The sequence below is a fragment of the Phaenicophaeus curvirostris genome, chromosome Z (assembly GCF_032191515.1).
Source record: "Phaenicophaeus curvirostris isolate KB17595 chromosome Z, BPBGC_Pcur_1.0, whole genome shotgun sequence".
NCBI classification, from domain to species: Eukaryota; Metazoa; Chordata; class Aves; order Cuculiformes; family Cuculidae; genus Phaenicophaeus; species Phaenicophaeus curvirostris.
In genome coordinates this window covers 65,637,721-65,664,647 of record NC_091431.1, presented here as the reverse complement: position 1 = coordinate 65,664,647, position 26,927 = coordinate 65,637,721, and the positions used below count along the sequence as shown (strand labels likewise).

General features: G+C 45.7%; 1 protein-coding gene across 4 annotated transcripts in view; it reads left to right on the top strand.

Annotated features, from left to right (window-relative positions):
* Positions 1-5,175: 5,175 nt before the first annotated feature.
* The window catches only part of RUSC2 (RUN and SH3 domain containing 2), a 47,560-nt gene continuing 25,808 nt past the window's right edge, over positions 5,176-26,927 (top strand). The window contains exon 1 of one of the 4 annotated variants that reach the window (XM_069881113.1): positions 5,176-5,434. The gene's annotated coding sequence lies outside the window, so the exon portion shown is untranslated. Of the gene's footprint in view, positions 5,435-18,193; positions 18,502-26,927 lie in introns of those variants that run through there. The other 3 variants (XM_069881114.1, XM_069881112.1, XM_069881115.1) reach the window with 3 other exon arrangements.

Sequence of the window (26,927 nt, the reverse complement as noted above, 5' to 3'; positions counted from 1 at the left end):
GTGGAGTGTGTCCATCTTACTGGTGTAATGATTGTGCTACCACATACACAGTATTGAGACTATGCCTAGAAAAGCCTGTGAAGTATCTGGTACAGATCTCTACCTGTGCATGGCCCTGTGTCAGCACAAGTTCAGTTACAGACCACAAGCTCCACAGCTCCTTGCACCAGGTTGTACTGGGATATCCTGTTGATCTGAAGCATTCCTCATCACTTTGCTTAGAACACTCCTTGTCATATGCTCTGCTCTTCAATGCATCATAGCTCTAGAACCTGTAGTGCCTAGGTCATGTGGAGGTCTCTGTAGAACACATCCTGTGCTGCCTACCTAGCTATGGTTTGAAAGACTGAGTGAGACTATAATTTTCTGATGATTCTCTTAGTCAGGGTAGTCAGTTTGAAAGCTGCCTGAAGAATTATAGGAGTATCTTGCAAAACTATTAGCATGATAAAACAACAAATGGGATTCCATGCTGATAAATGCCACAACTGTATGCATGTCATGGTGATTTACAGTTTATCACTGCCCACCAGAAGCCCCTTCCAGTCACTGTGGATTGTTGTCTGAGCACATCAGCTCACTGTTCAGCTGTAGTCAAAAAGGCAGACCTCATACCAGAAATAAAGAATAAATCAAAAAATGTTGGTATATATTCTTATAAACGGTCATGTTGTGCCTTCATCTGGAGTACTACATAATATCTGAATACCCTCTTTCAAAAAAAGAATGGCGTAGACCTGGACATGATGCAGAAAAGGGGAATGAGAATGATTAAGGGACTGAAACAGCTCCTGTAGGAAAAGAGATTAAACAAGGAAAAGTAGATGCTATTGGGAGAGAGTAAAGGACGGTGAAATAGTGTACAGTAGGGAGAAACTGAGTAAGGAATGACCTTACTTGACTTTGCTATTTCTCACAGCACAGAGGAAGCACATCCAGCAAAATTATTTATTGGGCAGGAGGTTAAGGAAGTCCTTTTTCAACACAGCTGATTTGCAGAACATGTTGCTATGAGATGGCATGAAGGATGAAAATACACACAGATTCCAAAAGGAACCAGACACCTCAATGGGAGAGATGTGTTTCAGTGCCTGGTAATCATGGTGGTCAGTGTACAACCTCCAGCCCTAGAAGTTTCTTGGCTGCTGATTGTTTAAGGTTGCAGGAGTGTGGTCTTAGGATTGATAACAACATCTGTGATATGTATATGCTGGTGCCAGAATGTCAAGGATAGGGCGCTAGACCAGAAGAAGAGTTGTTGGTGTGACTCAGTATAGTTCTTGTTACCTGAACACACTGAAACAGTGGGGAGAGAATGAACTGAATTGGTTTTGCACACTTCTGGTCTAATGGCTCTCCTGTGGGAGTTATGCACAGGTCACCACAGATTTTCTTATAACTTTTAATAGCAAATCTGAAGGCCCTTGCAGGAGAAAGCGGGTGGTGTAGTCACAGCCTGCCAGCTCAGTGTACCAGACACTGGTCATTGCAGAGAGCATGCCAGCTAAGTGACCACCGCTCAGCCTGCCAGGTGAGATGCCTGGTGTTAGCTATCTGGTCCTAACTTTGCTCCTTCTTGGCTTCTGATTAGTATCTGGTGGGACAAACCTGGATTCTTAGAGCATTTTCTTCATGTAACAGTGGGTGTTCTTGTTATCCATCCAAATGTCTCCTTCTACATCGAGGGGAAAGAGCAGGCTATTTCAAATTCTGTTGTGAATTCCTCTGTCCTTTCCAAGTCCTATGTTGCAATTTCCTTCAAAGTCTAAGTAGCAAAATGTCTTCAGGCTCTCTCCACTGAGAACTGGGAAAGTCTGGAACTATACTGCCTTGAAAAGTCTATTTGCTGATGATGGAGTATTCATTTTAGGAGCAATAGTAAAGCCACTGTTACTTGCTGCTCAACCATTAAAAACTTAGCTACGTAATTTTTTTTTAATTATTTTTTTTCCATGGAAGCTGGCTGAGGCTGTAGGAAAAACAACTAGGCAGTAGTGAACATATGAGTTTTGTTCACCATTCAGCTTGCTGAAGTAGATTATTAACCGCTTAAGCCTGAGACTGGTATTGCAGTGAGATTTTGGGAACGCAGGATGCAGCATCTAATCATAATTTTACCTCTGCCTCAGTCCTTGGACACAAATCTATGCACTCATAAGCTGTAATGTTTGTACCTCTTTCAACAGGGTGGATAAAGAGTTTAAAGCCCCTGTTGTGCTGCCCAGTTCCCTGCTCCCTGAGGAGAAGAAAAAGTCTCCTGGCAGCCTCAAGCTGTTTTTAAATGAGACAAATGCCCAGGGTGCCTGTCTGCCTGTACACCAAGTCCCTTTTTAGCATGCTTCTCCACGCAGCTATATCTGGCTCCAGTTCCTTGCTCTGGGAACGTGACCTCATCATTGTTTTGGTATTTCCAGTGATTCAGCCTGGTCCGGGGCAGGGAGGAGTGTGCAGGCTGACAGGGTGTTAGTGCGTTGCTGGAATTCCAGAGCAGTGCAGTCCCAGCCCTTCCACTGCCTTGACAGCACGGCTGAGGTTGGGCTGGTGCATTGCATTCCTGCCTGTCAGATGGCCTGGACCCAGCTGGTAGAGGGACCAAAGCTCCTGCTTTCAGAAGTAGTGGGGATCCCTGTCTTTTCAGTGTACCTGCCGTGGTGAGGGTGAAGAAAGCTGGGTGCAGTAACTTATATGCCTAGGAAAGTTTTTTTTTGCTTTATGGGTAAGACAAGAGCCTCATAGAAAGCTTATTGCAGTTTACAGCCAGCCAGAATCCTATAACGAAGTCACCTTCACAACATCTGCAACAATTTGGTAAGTGTTGTGATCCTTCTTTCACAGGGGAGAAAACTTAGACGTCAATCAGGGAGGTGGTGTACTGTATGTTTTGTGCAGCTGAGCTGGAAAAGTAAACTCCCATGAAGTGGTGTTGACTGTGTGTTTTGTCTCCTGTGGGTTCCTTCAATGAACGATGAACTTGGGCAGACTGAGGTGGAGGAGTGCCTGTGGGTAAGCGCAGCTTCCGAAGTGAGACAAGGCTAAGCTGTACAGTTTGCTGAACCACATTTTCTGCGAGTATCACATTCCTCCATCTCTCCAGGTGTGGTCAGAAAGAACAAGGGTGACCTTGTAGATGGGACTCCCCAGCCCACGTCAATGATTGTGCTCCTGCCAGGCTGTGGGTGCTGCAGGACTGTCACTTATGCCTTGGCAAGATTGCTATTGGTGCTGATGCGGTAAGCCTTTTTGCAGCCTGGATCTAAACACTATCAGCTGCCTCATCAGAGCCTGAGTTGTTGTGAGTGGTTTCTATATGCTTTGGAATATCCTGGTGGTTAGCCATTCCCTTGGTTGCAGAAGCGGTTTGGTTGAAGATGTATCTTTACTGTTGTGTTGGTTAGCCGGTCAATGTAGTTGTTTCACTCTAGGAGGGACCTATTTCCAGTTTGCCTCTATACAGGGATAAGTGATGGAAGCTCATCACGTTAGGAGAAGCAGCCCCCTGTCTGGAGCCCTCCTGCCCATGCTGGTGAATACTTGGAGGTGAAGTTGTGGCTGTATTTTGTCTCAGGCTGATCTGGGGAGCTGTACCTGGCACCAAGTTCATGGTTGTAACATTGGGAATTTCTCCTTTATTTATTGTGCAAAGGTAGCTCATCCCAAGGTCAGCAGGGCTGGGCTTTGGTAAAGAATCTCTGCACTGTGGAGAGGGAAACCATGAAGCACTTTCCTCATTGCAGGCATTGTCAGCCCGGGGAAAGGATATCAGCATGCGCAGGAACAGGGAAATTCAACTTTAATAACCACACTTTCCCAGTTGTGTTGAGGGGTAATGGCAGTTTGCTGGAGAGAGGAGACAGCACATAATACAGCCTGGTTGCTTTCATTAACAGGGAACATGTCAAGCTGTTTAAACGTCTAGCTGGCTTCATCCCTCTTGTAGGTATCACCAGAACATATACTTGTTGCTTTTAAGTCCTTATGCTTTCTATGAAGCTCTGTTTTTAACAGCACTCACTGACACAATTGGCCTATGTCAACTGTTTTCAACTTGTTTTCTTTTGAGACCAGGCAATATTTTTTCAAAGGAGGTCTCCCAGCCTCTACAGAACAGACCTCAGTGCTATATAACTACATGAACTCCCCACTCTTCATCACTGATTGCATCCACAGAGATCACTGGTATGAACTATACAACTATCTAGCAACAGGCTTACTGAAAATAGGCTATGCCTGCTGTGGTATGTGTACTGAAACAGGTTCTTCTCAGTCTCTTGATGAGGTGTTTCAGTGCTTACTAGTTTACTGGGCAGTCGCTAAAACCCAAAAAACTCCTCTACGGCCGGTTCCAGCTGTGGGGACAGTGGAGGCAAAGCCTCCAAACTCTTTGACACATTGCTTCTTTGCAGAGCTAGTCCCTGTCCCCCCAGCTTCCTTATTTGGTGTAAATCCAGTTGCAATACAGCTTGTAAGTTATCCTGAAATGGGAGGGAAGGAAGAATCCTGGCAAGTGCCAAAGGCAGTTGAAGAGCTGGAGAGAGAGGGTAAGTCCCAGGGACTGCGGAGCTCCCATGCGTGAGTGGAGGGCCTGGACTACAGGAACAGGATCCTGTACAATGAGCTGATCATGTGCATGGATGGAGCAATGCTCTGATCAGCCTTTCTCCCAAGCTGCTGTAGCACTGTGCACCAGAGAAGGTGTGGGGCTGGGGCTATCCCAGGTGGGATAGAGGATGGAAAATTGCATGGGTTTGCATTACTGCTCGCAGGTGCTGTGCATGGAGTAGTAGGAGCTGTTAGAGAGTGTGGGGCTGGGGGATTGCCCCTTGCTAGTGGTCACTTCACCCCACGGCTTCTCCTGGCAGCCAGTTGCCCTCTCAATCCCCTGCCTGTGCGGGCAGGCAGTGGATTCAGCTTGTACAGCCCCATCATGCTTACTTCTTTCTGAGCTTGCTGTAAATGGCTCTCTGTAATACGAGCTACATTTCTGCCATAGTCCTCTCTAGAGTGCTTCTGTATTTACACTGGGGTATTCATTAGCAATCTGGCCCTTGCGTTGCCAGCAGCCCACAGCCCTCGCTTTTCTTTCCTGCCCACATGCTCTATGAGCAAGACCAGCACCCTGGCACGGCTGTGCCTTAGCAGGGGCAGGTGACTGGCGGCAGGAGGAATCCCTGAGCCAGCTCCCATCTGGAAGAAGTGCCTTGTCATGTTGCCTCTCACCCGCCACCCTGCAGAAACAGAGGAGCTGCCTGCAGAGAATCCCTGCAGCTTGGCTTGCTGATCCCTGAGCCGACACGGGGACAAGCTGGTTTTGCTTTGGATTATCACTGGCTTGGCATGCTGTATTCCTCCTGCTGCTCTCACACCGTTGCTGCTGCACCCGGCTTCCAGCTGAACTGACCCGAGCCCACAATTCAGGGAGATTCTATCTTTCAAGGTAGGAGCTGATTCCATCCATTTGTTCTGCTGAAAGTAATGTGGCCAGTCCTGCCCCTGCCTGGAGAGCATGCTCCAATTAGTAGTGTGTATGTGGTTTTATTTTGCATTGTTCTATAGCTCTGATGAGCAATCAGTATGCTGCTCAGGCTTTAGCCTCTATTACAAGGAACAAAAATGCATATATCCATTTGCCTTTTTTACCTACAGACTGGAAAATCAAACTCAGGCTCCCCTTCCACTCCAGGATAGTGTGCTGATGTTCCAGAGGCTATCTCCTGTGTTCTCATGCATCCTGTGCTTATTCTGCAGGCCATGTCACCTGCTTCTCCAGGAGACATGAAAGTAGAGAGCAGTCTGAATGTATCTTGGGGGAAAGGGAGAGGGAAAATAAATTCACAGAAGACAAAAATCAAGGAAGTTTAATTGGCACAGAAATGGCTTTAGAGAAGTTATTTTTACCCCAGAAAATTAAACAAGGGAAGAGCTTCCTCTCCTCGGACAGTCTCAAAAGGGTTTTGTTTTGTTTTTTTTTTACTTCAGTCCCTTAAGGCAAGCTGTTTTGATTATGAAAAGGCCTGAGGCTGCTCTTGTCCCTAGGCATGAAGGAGACTCAGTCTTGTTAGTCTGGTGTCTTCTTTCCAGCAAACCTCACTGGCATTTAATGCTTCACCATCCTCCACCACTGCACGCCTTTCCTGGGGCTGTATAGGGAAAAGAGGTGTTGGCCAGGAAACCCTACACCTGCTGGATTTCCCTGCACTAGCCAAGGATAGATTAAATAGAAGGGCAGCAGCATTTTCTTCTGAACTAGCTAATGTTTAAGCACAACTGTTCCCTTTTTAGTCAACAGCAGCTGTGATGTGGCTGTCCCTGTAATCACAGCCATCCATCTTCCCCAAGTTCACTGTACCTCAGGTGGATGACAGTCTCCTAAACAGGACAGACAAGGATATCAGGTCTTCTGCAGGTGATAGTTAACCTCTGAGGATCATGTTTTAGCCCTCTCCCTTCCCTCGACCCCCAGTCCATAGCTGCTAAGCTGTGAGGAGGGAAGGGGGTCCTCTGGCTTTCCCTCCTTAGCATACCCTGCTGTGCTGCCAGTGGGTGTATAAATAGTGCCCACAGTATACTATTTTGGTGACAAGCTCTTCCCAGGATTCATCCAAAGAGTTATGTGAGCAAGTGTTAAAAATAACACAGAGCCCTGCCCAAATGCTGGTGTTGTTTCAGCCAAAGTGTTAGGAATCTTCCACAGAAAGCAACCTTGGACCTTTGTGGGGGGGAGGGCAGAATGAGGGGGTCCATCAGGGCTCCCTGTGTTTTCTTCTTCTTGCTGCCTGCTGACCACAGAGAACACTGACCCTCAGGATCAGCAGATCTGCTGGCCAACCCGAGGATGTGAAACTTCCAATTCTAATTAGGTTATTTGCTACTGAGATTTCCCTGTGTGTTCGAGTATTATCTTTAGGTCTGTCAAGAGGTACAGAAAATGCCAGGAGGAGTTAACCTGAGCTTTAGTCTAGTGTGCTGCGATGTCCCTGCTTGTAGCAGGATCTAGCGGCTTCACTAAAAAGTCTTGAGTTGTAGCAATGTCCTATGTAGGGATTCTGACCCTGTGTTAGGTTTATCCTGAGGACCAGTAACTGGAGATTGTTTTGGTTGTAGAAGGCATATTAAACCTATATGGTGAATTAACAGCTGTAACTCTGAGCATCCTTCCTGTCCACACAAACACAAAACTAAGTCCAAAATTCTGCCCTTCTGCTGATGTGATCAGTGCCTGTAACTGGAAACTGGACCACACTGCAGAGACTCCTCGGGAGCCATGCTCTTCAGGCTGTGTAGCCAGTGCAGGATGCACCATCCCTCTGAGGAGCTGGAAGCTGTAGCTTGCTTCCCTCTGGCCAGCTTTTCCTTGATGTGGGTTAAGTTTTATGCTAGATGTGCAATTCAGCTGCTCTCAGGCTGCTGGAAAGCAGTAGGCCCCAGTGAGTCTTTGATGTTCAGTGTATGGCGCTCACAGAAATGCTTTTTGGAGGACTCACGCTCAAGGAAGCCCCATCTGAAGACAGAGATGCTCTTTTATGAAGATAGATGATGTGGCTCCATTCTTCCCTGGTCTAATACGGGATGTAGAAGTTACCCCTTGTGGGAGTGCAGCGCCCATTGCTCCTACATGGCTTAATACATGGAGCTTTGTACTCCAAAGAAGATGAAAAGAGCTGAGATGTCTCCTGGCTGCAGACCTGGGGGCTTACCTGTTTGCTCCGAGTTGAAGGCAGCAGTGTCATGAACAGGGGAGAACACACTTCAATTTCAGATGCTGGGGTTCAAGACTACAGCATTAACCCCCCTCTGCTGCTCCTTGGCCTCCATATTTGCATCCCCAGATTTATCTGTGCTAGTTTCTGGCTTTGTAGAGGAAGGACTAGATGCTTCTGCAATCTCCGAGTACTTTACTTTCTGAAGGGCTGGAATCATTTTAAGCTAATACAGAAAGTTGCTGTGAAAGCAGGAGGCATGCAAAAATTACTAAAAAGTCATGAGCATTGTTTGGCGTTCCATGCTTCATCTCCTCTGATATGAGATGGTTAATTCTGGCAGATGTTCCCAGGGATGGAGAGCAGGTCCTGTTAGAACACTGTGACCAAGTGTTTTCTCCAGCCAGTGCACTGAGAATGAGTGAGAGCAGAACAGCTGCTTGTCTTCTGGCTTGGACTGTTGTATCTTGCATGCTCAGCCCTTGCTATGTCCTCCTGTCCATCTCACCGTTTAGCTGATGTTCTCTTTTCTTTGTTGTGTGTTGAGAGGCATATGCTGGGTTTCTGCAGAAGAGTGCTTTCTGAGTGTTTGTTAAAAGCACAGACTTCAGGATTGTCTGGAGATGGAAATATGTCATGGAGATGAAAAGCATGTTTCTGTTTTTCCAGGAATATGCTCTGGGCCATCAGTCGTTCATCAGGGGCTTCCTGCTTGCTCCTCCTGTTCCTCTGCCATGTCCAGCCAACAACGGAGGTCTCTGAGTCATTGTTGCTGTTTATTATTAGTCCTGAGCCAAGGCTCTTTGTATCATCATACATTACAGAGCTCCTGAGGGCTCTTTCAGGGCTCTTTCCACCCTAGCATGCTCTTGTTCCCATGAGTGGAATGTGTCTGGCATCCATGGGGACACATGACCTTATTTGTTGTCTTTAAGCACCCCTTCTCGGTACATTTATCCTGAAGTGCTGAGATATCTCCATGGGGAGCCCTGCAGAGCAATGCACCCCAGCTCTTTTGTCTTCTTCATGTGAGGTTGAGCCCTGTTTCAGTCTGTACAACACAATCAAAGCTTGGCGTGTTTGTCAGGCATCTCCTGTGACCTGCTCTGCCTTTGTGCCCTGCCTCATCACGGGTGCCAGGTCATGGACACTCTATGAGCCTAAGCTTTGCATCTACCAGCTTTGGTTTTCTATTTTAAAGAACATGGCAGGATTTCCTCCCACACATGAATCCCCTTTATCACTGTAGCATTTCCTTTGCCCTGGGTCTTTCTCCAGCCAGAGCAAAATTGTTGCACACAGGCATGTACTTTCCATTTCTGTCTCTGTGTGCCTGCCTAGCTATGGGATGGCTGCCCATTGGTTGCAAATGTCTTTTTGAGAAGGTAGACCTTGCATAACTGGCTGCACAGCAGCTAGGTGCTGCAGATCAGAGTCTTAGTGCCAATTAAGCATACACTGATAAGCACATGCAGCCAAAAAGGTTGTTTAATCGTGGGCTAACCTGACATGGAGACCTTGAGCACAGCTGACTGATGATCCAGGACAGCCTGCTCTATTAGATGGGAAGAGGTTAATAATAAGCATAAGGAAACATAGAAGGATTCTTAGCTGTGGTCAAGGACTATCTTCAACAAGACCGAATTCATGAGTGAAAGTCTGCTCACTGTGGGATGAGTCCACTGGCTGAAAGCCAGCATGAGGAAAATTCAACTCGGAGAAAGAGCATCTTGGAGTGCATTTTTAACAGCCAGGTGGATTAGCTACTGGATCAGCTGACATGGGATTCTTTTCCACTCTCAGGCTGTACCTGTAGATTTGCTGTGTCTTTCCAGGAGTGTGTTTGTTTCTTCAGGTAGTCTGCCTCACAGAATAAACTGCTCTGGCCTATTAATCTTGCAGTAGGGGCTTCCTGCTCCTCTGAGTCAAACAGAAATCATGTGAAAATAAGACCTCCAGAAACCGATATCTCCCTTTCTCAGACATAATGGGAATACCATTCCCCATGTTTCTTCATTTCATCTCTCTCTAGAAGCTTGCAGTGACCCAGGCTTTATCTGCTGCATCCTGCATTTTAGCAATCCAGCCCCTTCCCACTATCAATGTCTTCTGATGCTGGGTTGACCAAGACCCTAAAATGTGCATTTCTTCAGTGGCAAGCCCAGAAAAAGAAACTATTTCCAATTTCTGATACAAAAGGCCTGTAAAAACTAACAGGAATTCACGCCTTTACGTAAGTAAGACAAAGGGTTTCTGGGACAAATTGAACGATGCAAAATTATAAGAAAACTAGTCTTATCTCCAGGCTGCTGTGGTGAAATAATGAATGGCTAGTTTTATCTATTATACCTGGTATCTAATCTGAGCTTCCCTGGCTGCCTCTCAGGGGAGCCTGTTCCTGTTGTTGGGGATGTGAGGAGCATTCACAAAAGCTTATTCACTGCTCTTAGCAGCAGCCATTTATGCATTTCAGAACTGCTTTCATGTACTCCTAGTTTTCTACAGAGAACTCACTTGCTTTGCAATTTACTCCCTTCTTGTTTTCCTTGCTGTCTTTGAACTTACCGGTTTGTCCATATAGGACATGTCCAAGAGGCACGTGCCAGGGTTGGGCAGAGAGGAAGGATTACTCCACGTCTTGCATATGACAAGCCTATTCATACAGCCCTACATACTTTTTGCCTGCTTCAGAACGTAATACCACTATTACTCAAGCTGAGCCTGTGATCTATGGTGACCACAGAACCCTTCTGAATTAGCAGGTCATGAGTGATGGTTATGGGTGGGGATGTGCAATCTGTGCTACATGGTAATGGTGCATAGTAATTATTATAATTTATGCCACTTTGCTGTTTATGTATAGAACTTACACATTCAGCTAACAGTATCTGTACTGTAGGTGATACAGATGAAGAGTAAAAAACAACTACTCCACCTGAGAGCCAGCAGGTTAAATGTGCGAGTGGTAGATGGGATCTTCATAATTTAGTTACAAGCCTGCATTACACAGGCTTTTGGGCAGAAGTTTTTAATGGTTCTCCCTTAACTGCCCTTTTTCCTCTACTCTTTCTAGCTTTTCTAAGTGCCTACTCGTATGTGGGATGCTCAGGAGCACAGGCAGTCTCTTGGGTGGCACTGGAGTCCTATGCCTGCCAGCAGTGCTGTAGCATTGCTACTCGTGGGTGGGTTTTCAGTGTACCTTCACAAGCCTCTTTAATCACAGACTACTCTGCAGAAGCACAAGTTGTTGCTTTATTTGCCACTAAAACATAACAAACTAGAGCAGTTACACTTTAGAGCAGCACTACCTGTCCAGTTGGGATGGTAAATGGAGAAACATAGGAAAAAAATTAGTATGAACATTCATAATTAATATCACATCTCTAATAAATCAGCTAGTGGCTATGCGCTCACTGAGTTTCATTGCATAGGTGGGAGTGTTTAAGAAAAGGGAGGTCTGCTGGGGACTCACTTTGTGGCGAGTGGGCAGATCTCAGCGATCTCACTGCTTGACTTTTGCTGTTGCCCTGAGCAGTGATGGCAGAGAAGCACTTCAGCGTGTGCAGAGCGGGGTGAGTGTGGGTTTTCTCTGTGAAATCCAGAGCAGGTTTTATACTTGCTGTTGCCTTGGAAAAAATGGAATATTTATGACTCAGTACTGAAGCAGGAGGGCAGGAGGCTTTTTCCATTTTTGGATGTGGCCTCTTGTGTGTCCAACAGAGATGTTTTTCTTCTCCTCTGCTTCTCTTTCCCTGCTGCATCCCTTCCATTGCAGTCCCTGTGAGCAGAAGCTTGTTTGCAGTGCAGTCACCCTTACTTTGAGTCAGCCAGGCGATGCCACTGGAGTGGTAAGGGAATGTCACTTTGGTGTACATCACAGGAGCCACAAGCAGTCACCTTCCTTGAGCACTGTATGCTGTGTACACAACAGTAGTTGTACCGTTTCAGGGCTGTGGATCTGGCTCAGCCCTGCAGCTTTTCATCTATTTAGTTGGGAATACTTAATTTTTATTTGAGGTCAGAATACAAACTGATAAATACAGCGGAACTGTGGCTGTTTTGAAAACTAATTTTAATAGGAGTTAAGCCAGTTAACACCTTAATGCTCATTGTTACCATGAGCTGTGCAGAAAAATTAATTGCTAGATTAGAAGGCGCATATATATATATATTCCCACTCAGGGTATCATCAGTGTTAGAGCAAGTGCTTAAAGAAGCGGGGTTGCCGTTACAGCTGAGCTCCTGCTTCAGAAACTCTGAAATCTCAGGCTGCATCAGCATGCAAAATGTTGATAGCAGTATTTTCGTGGAAAAATGGTACTAACATACTGGAATTCTAGGCTGGAAGGGACTGGAGACAGACAGCTGAGTGTGGGCTGGGTTTGGTTTTCCCATAGACGTCTCAGTATTGTAGAGTTATGTGGAACTCATCCCAGCCCAGTGGGAAGCCTTGCCAGCTCTAGCCCTATGTAGTAGTTGTGACTTTTTATGTAGCTTGTGAAAGCCTCTGTTCCTGGGCAGTGAGGCATCAGCTGCTAGCAACGGAGAGTATTGAACTTCAGTACAGGAAGATGGAAATCAACATAGTGATTGGGATGAAGGAACCACCTATCCCAGTATGATTTTTCCAAAAGTGGCTACAGGTGGTCAGCTAGGGAGGATAGGGAGCAGGGCAAACAGGTGTCATATCCTTTTTTTTTTTTCTAGGGGATCTGCTAAGTTTATTGTATTTTATCTGTTTAGTAAGCTGAAACAGATTTCTGAAGTGCTTGTTCTGCCTTCTGTTGAACTCCTGTGGACTTCTTAGGCATGCTTCTTTAAGAACAAAGAAGCAGTAAACAGACTAGAGGAGGTAACAGGAATGTTGAAAGAGGAACTACTGGTCTGAAGGGAAGTTGTTAGTAGAGAGTAGCCTCAAAATGGAAGCTATTCAATACACTACACTAAAAAGTTAGATTTTATTAGTGATGTTTCCTGAAGACAAAAAGCTATGAAGCATCATCAGAGGTAATTCAAGGTTATACAGTGGGAAGAGCTTGGATGTCCCTAAGGAAAAATACCAATGTGAACTGGATAGTCCAAAATTGTGTGTATGAGAAATGTGCAAAAAGTTCAATTCCAGTGAGGATCTCATTGGGAAAAGAGAGAGATGAGAGGAAACCCAGAATCTGTCTCTCAGTAACGTACAGGATAACTGTGAGCATCTGGTATGATGCAGGCCTGAAAAAGATGAATGTCATCTAATGTGACATGTTGGACAAATGATTTGTAGAAGAGATGGAAAATTTTAGTGTACTAAGGCATGGGGAAACCTTGCTTGGAAAACTCTATATTTACAGCTGCTTTCTGAAGGCTGTATGCAAACTGGGTCAGATCCAGAGAAAGGATATGGATGCGATCAAAGAAGTGGAGAGCTTACCTAATGTGAAGTGATTAAAGAACTCGGATGATGTAACTTTGAACTCAGGCTGGATGAACACTGACGTTAAAGCTCATTTTTGGAACATGAGTGAATAGGGGTGAGCTGTGCATGGATAAAGATAAGCTGGAAATGTAGAGAATGTTCTTAAACATCAGAGGAATGAATTTTGGGAATTCATTCTGTTAGAACACAGTTAGCAAGGAACAAGAAATGTCCAATTTTCAGGAAAAAACAGTAACAGCTTTCTCTTTTCAAGCCATTTTCATCTTCAGAGGTGTGACTCCTGCCTTGGGTCACAAGCCCTGGAGAAATCAGTTCTGCTGTCCTGGACAGTGAGCAGGGCTCACTGGGGCAGGACTATTATGGGAGGCTGTGATCAGCATAACCATATAGACTCCTCTGCCTCTGTCCTCAGATCCTCTCGGAAGGCAGGCTTAGTGGGTTAGTGACCACCCGGGGAAATGTGAGGACTGATGGCAGGCATTGCCAGTACACTAATATGTGATTTTTCTCACTACATTTCAATTTTTGACTCCTTATTCAAAAAACTCCCATATTTGTTCCTACCAAACAGAAGACTTGCCAAGCACATACTGGTAATGACCAGCCTGTATTGATCACTTGGAGAGATGGTATTTGACATTGAGGGGCCAGGCTCACAAGGATGGGGAATGGTTTTACTAAGGATTTTTATAAAGTTTTCAGCACCTCCTACATTCCTGTTGGCCTCTGTGTTCTGGTTCCCTTGCTTCAGTTGAGCAGGACTGTGCTCGTGGTTCAGTTCTGACCAGCATCCCTCTCACTGGCATCCCTGAAACAGCCAGAGCAGTTGCCATGTCTTGAAGATTTAGATTTATGCCATTAGAAATCAGTGACTGAGATGGAAGGGCACCGAGCAGCATTCACCTTGCTCCAGAGTGGTCCAGCACGTGCGAAAGAGTGATGGGATATCTCTTTCCTGTGGCTGTGCTACAAATGAGGTCATGATGGGCCAGAAGCTGTAGCCACAGATAGGAAGGCACAGGTCATCTGCTGTGGTAATAAGTTTGCTGTTGCTCATGCCACTTTCTGTTTGCTTGAGAGGCGTGGACACGAGGAGCGTCTGAGAGAGCTGGGGTTGTTTAGCCTGGAGAAGAGGAGGCTGAGGGGAGACCTCATTGCTCTCTACAACTACCCGAAAGGAGGTTGTAGAGAGGAGGGTGCTGGCCTCTTTTCCCAAGTGACAGGGGACAGGACAAGAGGGAATGGCCTCAAGCCCTGCCACGGGAAGTTCAGGCTTGACATTAGGAAAAAATATTTCATGGAAAGGGTCACTGGGCACTGGAACAGGCTGCCCAGGGGGGTGGTTGAGTCACCTTCCCTAGAGGTGTTTAAAAGACGGGTTGACGAGGGCATGGTTTAGTGATTGAAGGGAATGGTTGGACTCAATGATCCGGTGGGTCTTCTCCAACCTAGTGATTCTATGATTCTGTGACACGCTGAAGGTAATGAGGAATAGATGGAAATACCCATCCATTAGGAGGAGGTGGCAGGCAGCTCACTGTGCTGTATTACAGCTGTGAGCTGTGATGGAGAGGCAGCAGCTCTGGGGCTGCCTGGCTGTTGAGAATGTGGGCAGGTTGTGCATCAAACCTGATGGTGTGAGAGGTGATTAAAGACCTCTTCCTGCCTGGTGCTTGGTGTCAGAGCTACAGCCCAGACAGCTGGCTGGAATCTGGGGCTGAGGTGTTTCCTGTTTATGGATCACTGGAGCAGATCTGGAGCAAATAGGTGTGAGGCTTGGGCTGCTGGTACGTGATTTAGCTGTACCATTGCAGTAAAAGTGGAAAGGTTTCTTCCTTAATGTTCATGGGAGTGTGCTGACCTTAGAAGCCAACTTGTGCATGGTATGCAAAGGAAGGAGCCCAAGGCCAAGACAAAAATGTGTTGGGCTTTTTTCCACCTGATTTATTTGTGTCCTGGTTGTTGTCATCAAGTGGTCCAGGTATGCATACAGCTTGTGTCCAGTGTGAGTGTGGCACATAAGTCTCCCCTTAAGTGGTGAGCTCTGCTGCAGTCTGACACTAGGAATAGTATGTGCCTCCTTACAGACATTCACAGGTGGCAGAATACATTGTGCAATGAGTTCAGCCACCCTTGCAGGAAGGGGAAGGAGGCAAAATGGCAGAAACCCTGTCTGACACCTCTTATGCCCATGAGTAATGAGACTGATGTTGCTTCACAAGCACTTTTCTCCTGCCAAGCTGAACCCCACAGTGCTGGGCTGTGTGGGAATCATCTATCCTTACCCCTCCAGGCCAAGCAGGACAAGGTCCTCTATTACTTCAGGAGCAGTCATGTTCTGGCATCTCCATCTCCTTCGCCTCCTCTAAGGAGCTCAGTCACCAGCCTGCAGCATCCCTGCTCCATGGGACCATGGAGTCAGCCATGCTCCCCCTTCTCCCACCGACTCATCTCTGTGATCAAAGAGAAGTCATGTCCTAGAAGACAGTCCTCAAGAAAGAGCTTTCTTCTTCCTCATTATCGCCCGTAATCTCTTACTGCCTATGAAGCTTTGGGACAGCCTATCAGTTTTAATTGCTGTTGCTGAGAGGGGCAGGTCCTCAGAGGGAGATGCAGCAAAGGGATGCTTGCTGCAGAAGCGCAAGGCCATACGTGCTTGGGGTGTGGGGAATGTGCTGAATGTGTTTTGAGGAGGAGGATACAAGTGTTTATGTTGGGAACAGATATGTAAATAGACGTGTTTCGCAGGAAGTCTGCTGTCTGCAGCATTGCTCTGCCTAATTTTTAACAAAACAGCCCCCTGACTCCATCTGCTCTGATGTGTGTCTGCTATACAAGGCAGGCATTGCTGTCCCTGAATTGGTTAATGCCACTGTCCTGTGGCAGGGACAGGGATGGAGGCAAGCAGTTCGCCTGCCAGCATTTGTACGTCCTGGCGTCAGCATTGGCAATGCCCGTGGAGGACTGGGGAGGGTATGAAATAGTTTCCATTCTCCTCTCTGCTGTGGGAACAAGTCTCCTGGGTAACAAATGCTCCTTGTTCTGCACAGAGCTCCACAGCTGAGACTCTCTGTCTCCCTTTCGCTGCTGCTCCATGACTGTCCCAGCTGAACGGGCCAGAGACATCTGCTTGAACCTGCCTTAATTAAGGCTGACAATAAAATAGGACTGGCCATACAGGGGCCTGGGGGCTGCATGCTAATGGGAATACAGTAAATAGTCTCATCTACTGCAGCTTAGATGGAGCAGAGCCTGGCAGGATGAGCTTTCTGCTGGCTGTAATGGCCAGTCATGGAGGCATGTCCCTCCCTCCTCACTGTGGCTTGTCCCTGCTGCTTGAATGAGATCAAGTGGTGGTGTGGGCATCCAGGGACAGGGAAGAAGTGGGCTGGAAAGTGTGAAGTACCACAGATGGGACAGATGCAGTTGCCTCTTGAGAGGGACCTGCGGAGCCTGAGCTTTGGGACGGGCTGACAGATCATTCCCAGTGTTCTGGAGGTGAGTAGCAGAGCTGCGTCTACAATGCTGGCTCCAGTGCATTGCGAGTAGGCTGGGTGGCCCTTACTCTTTCCTTGCTGGAGGGATCTCTCTGCGCTGAGGGGAGTCCTAGACTCCTGCTTTTGGAGCCCTTGGTGGGAGTCACCCACTAGCCACTGGGTTTTTGGTCAGAAAACTGATTTGAATGTTACCTGAGGAGATATTTTACAGGTTTCTAGTGGCCTGGGATCTGAGACAACTGGCAGTGCTTCCAGTAATGAGTCCAACATTTTTCTGGCATAGCTTTTTATGTTGCCTTCTCTACAGTCAGAAGCTTCTGCGTATTGTCCCAGCTATTGTATTTTTTTGGTTACTGCTTTGAGTGCATTGTGGCATAGAACAAAATGTACTCAGGCATGTGTTGGTTCTTAATTTCTTTGAACTGTGTGTCTGTCTGACATTGTTATCTCTTCTCTGATTTACCAGCTCCCCATGGAGCCTTGGTTTAGGAAGCGGGGTTTGGCTTGGGCTCTCAGGTGTTGCTTTATTACAATATAGACACTCCATTTCCTGAGCTCTGCTTAGCTTGGCGCAGGGCAGTGGCATTAGGAGAAGGGCTAGATGGCAAAGTGCAGTAGTGTCAGTGGTCCCTCCAGGATGGTTGTCTCAAGGAAGCTGCTCTAGCGCTAGAAGCATCTCCTCCAGCACAGCCTGGAGCACAGCTGAGCTTCAGGTGTGTGTGGTCATGCCAACACTGTGGCAGAAAAACAAAAGCAGCCACACATGTTCCTTGGCAAAGCTACTGACTTGCCTACAGAGCAGGTTGCAGCTGCCTCTGGTGAAAGAGGAATGGTGGAAAAATCCTTTCACACAGCTCCAGGATAGCAAGAGAGCCTGGGCTTTTGCAGGTGGCGATCCTTTGTTTAAGGAAGGAAGATCTCTGTGGATTGCTTTGCAGAGATGCTGGGATTTAGCCCAGGTTATGGGTGGCGCTTCCATCACAAGCTGTAGCTAACAGTTACTCCAATCTTGATTTGAGATTCCTTGTGACAGCAAGGACTGCAGACATCCTGCCCCTGCTAGATGGATTCGGCACTAAGGGAAGTGCTGGCAGTTGCATCTCACTCTGGGGATGGCTGCATTTTAGGGATGCTTTGTAGATACTGCTAATGAAGCTCTTTAGGACGAGACACTAGAGAAAAGCAAAAGAAGCTTCAAGAAGCTTCTTGTAGTTTTCGTGATACCTCAGTTATAAGTCCTCCCATCCTCCTCCTGCTGTGTGTTGCTTTGCAGATTGGCATTTTGTCTCCAAATTTGCCATTAACAATGGTAGGAACATAGCACTGCAGTTCATTTTGCAAAGCCAGGAGAAGAGATCAGACAGCCTGCAACCATACAGCATCTGAAACCCACGCTCCTCACAGAATCAGATGCTGCAGCTCTATTTTACGGCATGGGTTTTATTCTTTTTATTTCTCTTCATGCTACCTTCCTGATTTCCCAGTTCCTGTAAGAATCAATCTTCCTTATTCCAGCTTGACGTCTCCCCTCCTCTCCTTCTCTGCTCCCTCCCATCCCCTGTCTTGTCTGAGGTCCTGCAGAGACTGATTGCAAGTGGAGCGGCGGTGCTGTGGGCATGCTTGCGCTTTCACGCTCAGCAACGTCACAGCAGCAGCAGCAACAGCAGCAGCAGCAGGAGCATTGGAGATGTGATTGCGCAGACCCTCTGCATTGCCAGGGATGCAGCTGTTAAAAAAAACAAATTAAAAAAAAAATGGACTCTGTGTTTCTCACAGCATCCTCGTGACAGAGCACGGAGCCCACTAGAATCCGAGTGCTCAGCAGTGCCAGAGCAGAGCATGTTCAGTGAGAGGAGACTGGAAACAGAGGATCTGTGGAAAGGTGAGATGGAGAAATGATGGGGTGGGAATTAGTTGCACTGGTGGTTTTCAGGCTGTTTGTCTGCAAAGTGACTGATTTGTTTTTGTAGAGATTGCCAGCTACCCAATAAAGCTTATAGGTTTTAGGATTGCTTTGTCTCTTTAAAGGCTGCGTTGCTGTGGAGCTACTGTGAATATAATGGATGCAAGCTAGTGAGGAGGCTGGTGTTGCTATGCAGAATGCGTTTTTGTCCATTGTAGTTATGAAATAGGGTTGTCATGTCCAGGGGTGGTTGTGCAGAGGCGAGCTGTGCTTCAGCCTGACAGTGCAGTCGCATAGCTCTCCATTGTGCCTGCCATAACAGCCAAGCCCACACGGGTTGTTTTGGTCCTGCCAGCTACCATGCTCTCCGTGCATCGCTAGTGGTGATGCTGCTGTGCGGCTCAAAAGCTGTTTTGACAGGCGGTGCTTCCATGAAAAGACAGAAACAAAGGACACAGACAGAGGAAAGCTTGCTGTCAGTATGGCTTTTGTTTGGTTTTTTTTTTCTTTTTTTTTTTTTTTTCTTTTTAAATATTGGAAAATCAGTTGCTGAAAGGTCTTAAGATAAAATATTGTGACAGATAAAAAACCTGCTCTTCTGCTAAGAGATACGTCAGGCTCTGTACAGTCTCTAGTCCTTTGTGTTGCTCAGGGTGTGTCTGTGCTGCCTGTGTAAATGGATGCTTTCTTTCTCCCTGCCTCTCCTCACAGATCAGATGGGAAAAGTTATCTAGGAATGGAGGAATTACTGCTTTTAATTACTCAAATGTGGGGTCCAGGCTGGGTACCAGTTGCTAGAGCTTAATTATGTGGTCTCATTATAGCCAAATCCCTGTTTTCCCTCCCTGCCTTCCTTCCTTTTCCCTCCCCCACCTTCTGCACAAATCCTTCGATCAAATTGCCTCTGCAAAAACACAGGGAGAAGGGCTTGAACAAAAAGAGGATGTGTGAGACAGGGGTACAGATGCCAGAGGGGCAATGTTCAAGATGACAGTCTGTGGGAACAATAAGACAAAGGTATAAAAGAATGAGGTTTCTGTACGCGTGGTACAGTGACTTCGCCATAGGCGAATGTACACATGAGAATGTAGTAACAAAAGGACATATTGAAATAGCAGGTGCAATCTTTTGGTGTAATGAATGATTCTGAGTACATGGAGTTGCAATTGCAGGTGTTTTGGGGGAATGTGGTGTTAATAAGAATTACATTAACATTGGTTGTTGAGGAAGATCCTACAGGGTCTGGATTGATGGGTGTCAGAGGTGTATGGAGTGGGGGGCAAGTAGAGGCCTGCCTTTTTACCTCAGACACCTTGTATATGTGCGAGCTTGGCAGGTTTAACCTTTCTGCAGTTTGCCAATGTTATGAGAATAATTCCAATAAAGCACCTTTATGCCTGTTGGGAGCAACAGGGTGGTAGGAAATATGTAGATAAAATGATAAATGTTTGACAGAGCTGCAGAGGAACCTTGGAGCAGAAGGGGCAGGTGTGAGGGGCATTGCAGAGCTGGAGGAAGAGAGGGTTATGAGTCAGACACCAGCAGCAGAGGGCAGAGGGAATGAACTTGTCAGAAAATTAAAATGTGTCTATTGTACTGTCATTCTCCAGCCTCTCACTGTGTTCCCTAAAACACTCAGTGCTATGTGCTGCCTCAAGGGGTTTGTTGAGATGGGAGCAATCCTCAGCACAGCCTTTTCTGCAGCGTTTTTATGAAGGAACCATTTTGCTGCTGCAGATTCTCAACCTTGTCCATCCCTATGGAGCTGCAAGGTTCTCTGGCTGCTACACCCAGGGAAGAAAATAATCACAGAGTTTCAGTGCAAGTTGTTGGGTGAGAAGGAGAGGGCTTCCAGCAAACACATGAAGCAGAGTGCATTCTGCTTACAGCTCTGTGACGATGTCCTGGAAGCATTCATAGGGCTTCCTGAACTGCAGCTCCTTCTCATCCCTATCTCGCCCTTGAAACCCTCTCTGTGTCTCCAGGTGTCTGTCCCACCCAGCCCAATGTGGACAGGGAGCAGGGTATGCCTCTGTAGTGGGTACCAAACTGCACGTGTGGTGCTGCTGCAGAACAGGCTCCTGCAGGAGCTTGGTGCAGGGTAAACAGTATGTGTTTGTGTTTGCAGGTGCACCATGGGCTGGAGGACAGGACGTCCAACAGTATATATCTATGCAGAATACACATGTTTGTGTTGGGATGTAGAAGAAAAAATGTCTAGTTTGAGTTTACAATGCATCCCTAAAGAAATATAAAGAAGGTAATTGCAACCTTCGCTGTGTCAGACAGGAGCACTCCCTAGGCCATGCAGGCTGTGCCTAGGTAGCAGGTGCCACTGTTACAAGAGCATCTGTTAAGCAGTGAGAGTGCACAGATAATCTCTGCCTTGAGATGCTTAAAAGATGGGCAAGAGCTTGTGGTGACTGGAGCTGACTGATGTGATTCACAGGAGTTAAAATCGCTGCTGTATGTCTTCCTCACTGCATCACTACAGAATGCTGGAGATGAAGTGCAGCTAGATCTCTGGATGCAAGGGACATGGACCTACATTCCAGAAAGAGCAGGTGGCTGAGAAGAACATGCCGTGCACTCAGGAATGGCCTACCTGTGGCTCCATTACCATCTCTCAGGTGTCTGGGGCTGTGAAAGGAAACAAAAAATGAGTTCTCTGTCCCAGAGATCTTAATTTTCTTCCAGTCTGATGCTCCTGGTGAGTTAAGGTGTCACTCTGGTATTATTTCTGATAGCCAGACAGTAATCTACCTTTAACCATGGATGTTGTGTTTTGACCCATTTTTCATTTATTTCCCAGTCTTATTATTCTTTTCCAATGTTTCCTGAAAGACTTACATAGTATTAGGGGTAGGTCGATGGATCTAACGTGTGTCACTTTCCTTCCTCTTTTGGAACAGGGACAGACTTTGCTTTTATTATTGGCTGCCCACGCAGCTTCTCCCCCTTCCTCTCTTTCAACATGGGTGTTTTTATCAAAAGCTTTGTTGCTCGCTGCTGTCATGCAGCTTACTCTTTCATTGTTCTGGGATCAAGAATATCTTGTCCCTCCGACTTGAATGCATTCATCTTCTTGAATTTGTTCCCACTTCAAAAGCTCATTTCCTTTTCTGTACCCTTTTTCCTCTGTATTATGTAACGTGTTATCGCTGCAGCTTTGGTATTTGTCTTCTTGCCAAAACAGCACCAAAGATGCTGTTTCACTTACCTCTGATATCTTTTGTGGTGTAGTTATTCACTGAAGTTGGTCAGCAGCCCTGTTTTTCTAATTTCCTCACCTTGCTTGGTGACTCCAGACTTTTTTTCTACTTATGATGTATATTCAAAGTTTTTTCTGGTGTACATCTCCAAGCTCTTTGTTCTTATTGACTTTATAACTGCTTTCCCTGATATGCCAGAGATCTACTCTTTAAAATTTAAAAAGTTTTCTTTACAGAACTGTTTTCTTTTTACCCTTCTGTTTAATACAAACTGGGTCAGCTTGAGTTATTCAGTCCAAAGCCCCCTCTATGTTGTAGATGCTGCATGGTAACTCTTCTCTGTAGGCAAGGTTGTGATGGACCTGAGTGCCAGTTAAACTCAGAAAAAAAAAAAAACAAAACAAAAAGTGAGAGGTGCAGAGATCTGTGTAGGTGAGTGAAACATGGAGGATTGGACATGGAGGTGCCTCCCCTCCATGTGAGTGGAGTCTCTGGATAGTCCCTGACAAAGAGATTTTGTTCACTTGTTGTGGAAGCCATTGAAATCCAACTGGCAGTGGGAAAGCTGACTTGTCTGCTACTTAATGCTGTGTTGTGGGAGGAATCCTGATGTGGATAAAGTGCTTCTGGCAGTGTAGCCTGTGAGTCCTAAAGAGCCAGAGTTCACCCCTTTCCAGAGCTATATGAAAGGCATCAGGATAAGGCTTGAAGAAGCTGAGGGAGCTTGGCTGGCAGGGGGTGAAATCTACAGCAATGATCAATGGCAGCTGTGTTGGTGACTAGTCTTAGCAGGGATTTATCATGTTATCTGCTGAGCATGCCCTAGCACTCAAATGTTGGTTCCTCTCCAAAGAGAAATAAATGGTTGTCAAGATGGCTCTAGTCCCTGATTCTGCTCCAGTTTTCTCTCTTCATGAAATGATTTTAATGTTCATTTTCTGAAAGAAATGAGTCAACGCAGGACATACCTGTTAAGATGAGTGCAAGAGCACGCTTTGTCCAAAACAGTGATGTGTGTCTTGTGTTGCATTATCATCTTTCTTCCGTGTAACTCAGATGGCATAGCTTTCCTCACAAATGTCCTTCTCAGCAGGAGGAATGACCTGTCTGGACCATTGTGCTACTGTAATTTTCTGTTCTTTGCAGTGATGCTAGCTCCAGTGTCTGCTTACTTGACATTTTTCTGTGTAGTCCCATCCTTTTCCACTAACATATGAGAAGATCCAGTGGGAGGTATAAATAATTCATATCTCTGTTCCCAAGTTATTATTAGTCCACACATCTTCCTTGGCTTTACCTAATTCATTCTAATGATCAATACCTGGGGTGACACATCTGCCCTGGGGTTTGGCTTATTCTGATTAAGCTCTCCTTCACCAGTTGTTAGCATGCGAGTTGTTGTAGTCACTTATGAGGGATTTCTTGCCCGAACATGGCTTATCGTGAGCAGTGATTGTAGCTTGACCCTTCAGAAGAACAGCAAGGGGATTTCAGCATACATCTGCACTTAGCCATTTTCTACAGGTCATAAGCAGTTCTCTCTTGTCAACAGTCAGTGACATCTACTGCTGAGATGATTTATCCTCCAGCTGCAGGTCATAGAGCTTGAAATGGCTGTTGAGAAGAGTATCTCCCTTTCTCAGATGTCTCTTCCTTGCCTTCAGCTTCTTGTCAAATGCCTCATTTTCATTTCTGCAGACACTTGCTATTTATAATTACTGTATTTATAAAGCACTCAGAAGGTGGTAACTACTTATTACAGGAAGCCTGAGAGCCTTTTTGTTCCTATGTGCTTTCCTTCCCTGTTTTCTCTTAGACTGGCTGTTTTGGGGAAGGACTAGGGGAGAGGAAGGGTGAGGTTGCGTGGAGCACAGTGGGACCTCAGACATCCTTGGAGATCTCTAGACTCTAGTACAGTAGGGCTAGCCAGTTCATGGCATTATAACAAAGGAGAAGAGGTGAAACAGACAAAAACAAGTATGTCCCAGCACTGACAAGCAGTGACATGATGGTGGTTAATGCAGGAAGTTGGCAACACTCTAGTGACATGTCATTCAGTTCATGTTTGATCATGTCTTGTTGAGGCACTGATAGTAGTTGTTGACCCATTGGGTTTTCTGTTATTTGTGCTTCCGTTGGTGTCTTTGCACAAGTTTTGGAGAGCCCAGACAATGTCTCCATCTTTGTAATTCTGACTTCTCTGAAGTGCTGTGCTGTTGATATCATTTGGTATTAAAAGGTGGAGAAACACCCGAGACTGAAGCAATGCATTTAGATTCATCCAGGAGGCGCTGAGAGGTGATTCCTTTATGTTCCACGACCAATATTTTGGTCTACTGCTTTGTTTGTCTTTGTTGTTCACCTTGGCACAAGTTGTGGTTGAAAAGAAAAAAAAAGCACAACCACCTTTTGGCTTGCACATCAAAAGAAAAGATTGCTTCTTTCATGGAAGCAATCCAACAGACCTCACTGATACAATAAGGCAAATTCACTAGGGAAAATATCCTTCAGTCCAGACCTTAGTCAGACATTGAGGACTCTCTTATCTCTTGGATGATCACAAAGAATTTGCATGGGGACATGAAAACATCTTCCCTCATATCTACATCAAGAATTTGTGCAACGTGAGGGAGCAAACCACCCAAACCCAGCATTCCACTGATGGCAAAAAGAAACTCCTTTCCTCAGAGAACAGATACTTAAGAAAAATCCCCTCGTTTCTTCTGGGCTAGTGTTGTTGTAAACCTTGAGGTTTTGAGCTTGAGGTTCGTTTATGCAAAGTGTGCAATAGAAGATGGTCACAAAGTGTACCTTTTCAGGTTCCAAATCATTAAACTGATGACATTGATTCTAAATCGTTAAACCAATGTAATTAAATAGCAAAAAGTACCTGGATGTCACCCTGATCATAAGGGTGGCACTTGGTAAGCATTTCCATATGAATGTTAAAGTACATAAGAAATGGAATAGAAAATTATGGTAGTCTTCTAATGTTGATACAGAAAGCAGAGAATATCCCACTGTTGATTGGGAAACTATGTGCAGTTAGTCACCCCAGCTCAGAAGCATGACTGAGGAGCCAAAGGGAATCGAGAAATTGCCTAGGAAACAGCATAAAGTCCTGGAAAACTTTTGTAAGAGTGGAGACTGAGGAAATGGATATTATTTGTGTCAAATGGGAAATCGTACCGTTTGTGGTATGAAGTAATGGATATTCTTGAGAAAGACAATAATGATTTATGAGGTGTTCTTGTAACATGGAAATAACCACAAAATTGAGGCTTATTTGAAACTGATAATACAAATGATTTTCATGTACTGTGATTAATTAGTCCACAAATCTTACTGTCAAACTTCTAAGCCCAGCAATATTCCCCAATGGCTTGGCATTTGTGTGAATAAGACTTCCCTCCATATTTATAGTACATGGTCAGAAGCTGCAGAGCTTTGAAACCTCCTGGTTGAGTTGAGGTTTCAGTGCAAGGGCTTAGGAGAGGCAATCTGTTCCTCACTACTTGTTGCAGGTACTTGTTCTTTTCTCTGAGACATCTGGTGCAGAAAGGACACAACAGATTCAAGAAAGGAGGTGTCCAAATGTGAATTTGTCCTAGTTGGGAAGACATAGGACCTATGGTCTTAACATGGCTCTTCAGCCCTGTCAAACACCCTTGAAGCGATCAGAAGTAGAGTAGTGATTCCTTCAGTAGACTTTGTGTGTCCCCTGGTAGTCTGATCTGCAATTCCAGCGCAGAGCCAAGGATCATCCCCATTTGCCCTGTTTTTTCCTCATAGTGAATAATAGGTGTGTGCATCCTCTACAGCCCAGCAGTACTTTCTTCAGCAGAAGACCTTGGTTAATCCAGGCTTATCAGATTTAGTTAGTTAGACCCTTAATGCTCTGTTGAGCCCAGTCATTCCAAGCCTAATTAGCACATGAGCTGACTTGTGGAGCAATATCCTAAAATAAACTGTCCTGAGTAGAGCTTTACGAGCTGAGTTTGGTTTGGGTTGCCAGCCCCTGCAAGAGATAAGTTTGTCCTCTCAGAAGAAAAGTATGTGTAATCATTAGGAGTGCCTGGTCTGCTTCATAAGTATTTTATTAAGGTTCTGGCTTGCCTTTTGTTAGTTCTGTTGCATGGAAAATATTCTGTTACGTAAATTGATGCTGCAGCTTCATCCAGATCCTCTTGAGTTCTGCCTTGCCACTGGCCATGCAGTCATAGAAACAAACCCAAACATCAGGAGGACACACTTGGAGAGAGGTTCATGACTAAACCAAGGATTAGAGAATACTCTTGGTTTTTAGCAGAATTAAAAACTTGTGACTGCTCAGAGGGGTGGCAAATGTGGTAAGGAAGATGATACTCTCCCTGCCCTAAGGACAAGCAATGAATCTAAATGCCCGTATGTTCAAAAGGACTAATAATACAGTGGCAAGTAATTGGGAGTGAAGCTCAGAAAGTTATAAGCTCCAAAAGTTGACAGAATTCAGAAAAAATATGGGCATTATAAAGGATGTAAAAATTATGTTCCATTGTGATATTATAGGCTCCTTACTTGCTATGAGAGTGTTATGAAAAATGGTTCTAGACTTAAACTCTTCCGCTGGGGAGGAGGCTGCCTGTGAACCAGGAGGGGAATGGGGCATCTGGTCACCCATTTGCCCACTTTGGGGTTATCACACTGCATGCAGAGCATCTGAACTCTGCTGTCAGAGGTGAAGGAAAGGGCTTTACCCATCTGATTCACTCTACAGATGTCTTTGATTCCTGTGCTGAAATCAAAACTTCCCTGTAGCAGTTAATCGATGAAGACTAAATAAGTTAATCTGCCCATTGCCTCTTTCTCCTCCCTCATGTTTCTGAGATGGTGGCAACAGTTGCCCTTGATTTTGTCTTTATAGAGAAAAGCGTTCTTAATAGACTTGTATTAGCTAGGGAGGTCTTGTGAAGACCTGTTGTGCAATGCAAAGGGTGGTTTCTCATCTTACACAGTCTCACTATGGCCGGAGGATCAGTTCACAAATCAGAAGCTTGTCGTCCCGTCATCCTGGGAATCATTCTCTCCACCTTGCATTCTGCTGAAGCGAGATTCAGACAGCCATCTGTGGGAAAACCTTCGGTCTGCACTTCTGCTGGCTTTGAGTGTGATTCACCACAACTGATGGCAATCTTTTTGTCAACACTCGGCTGC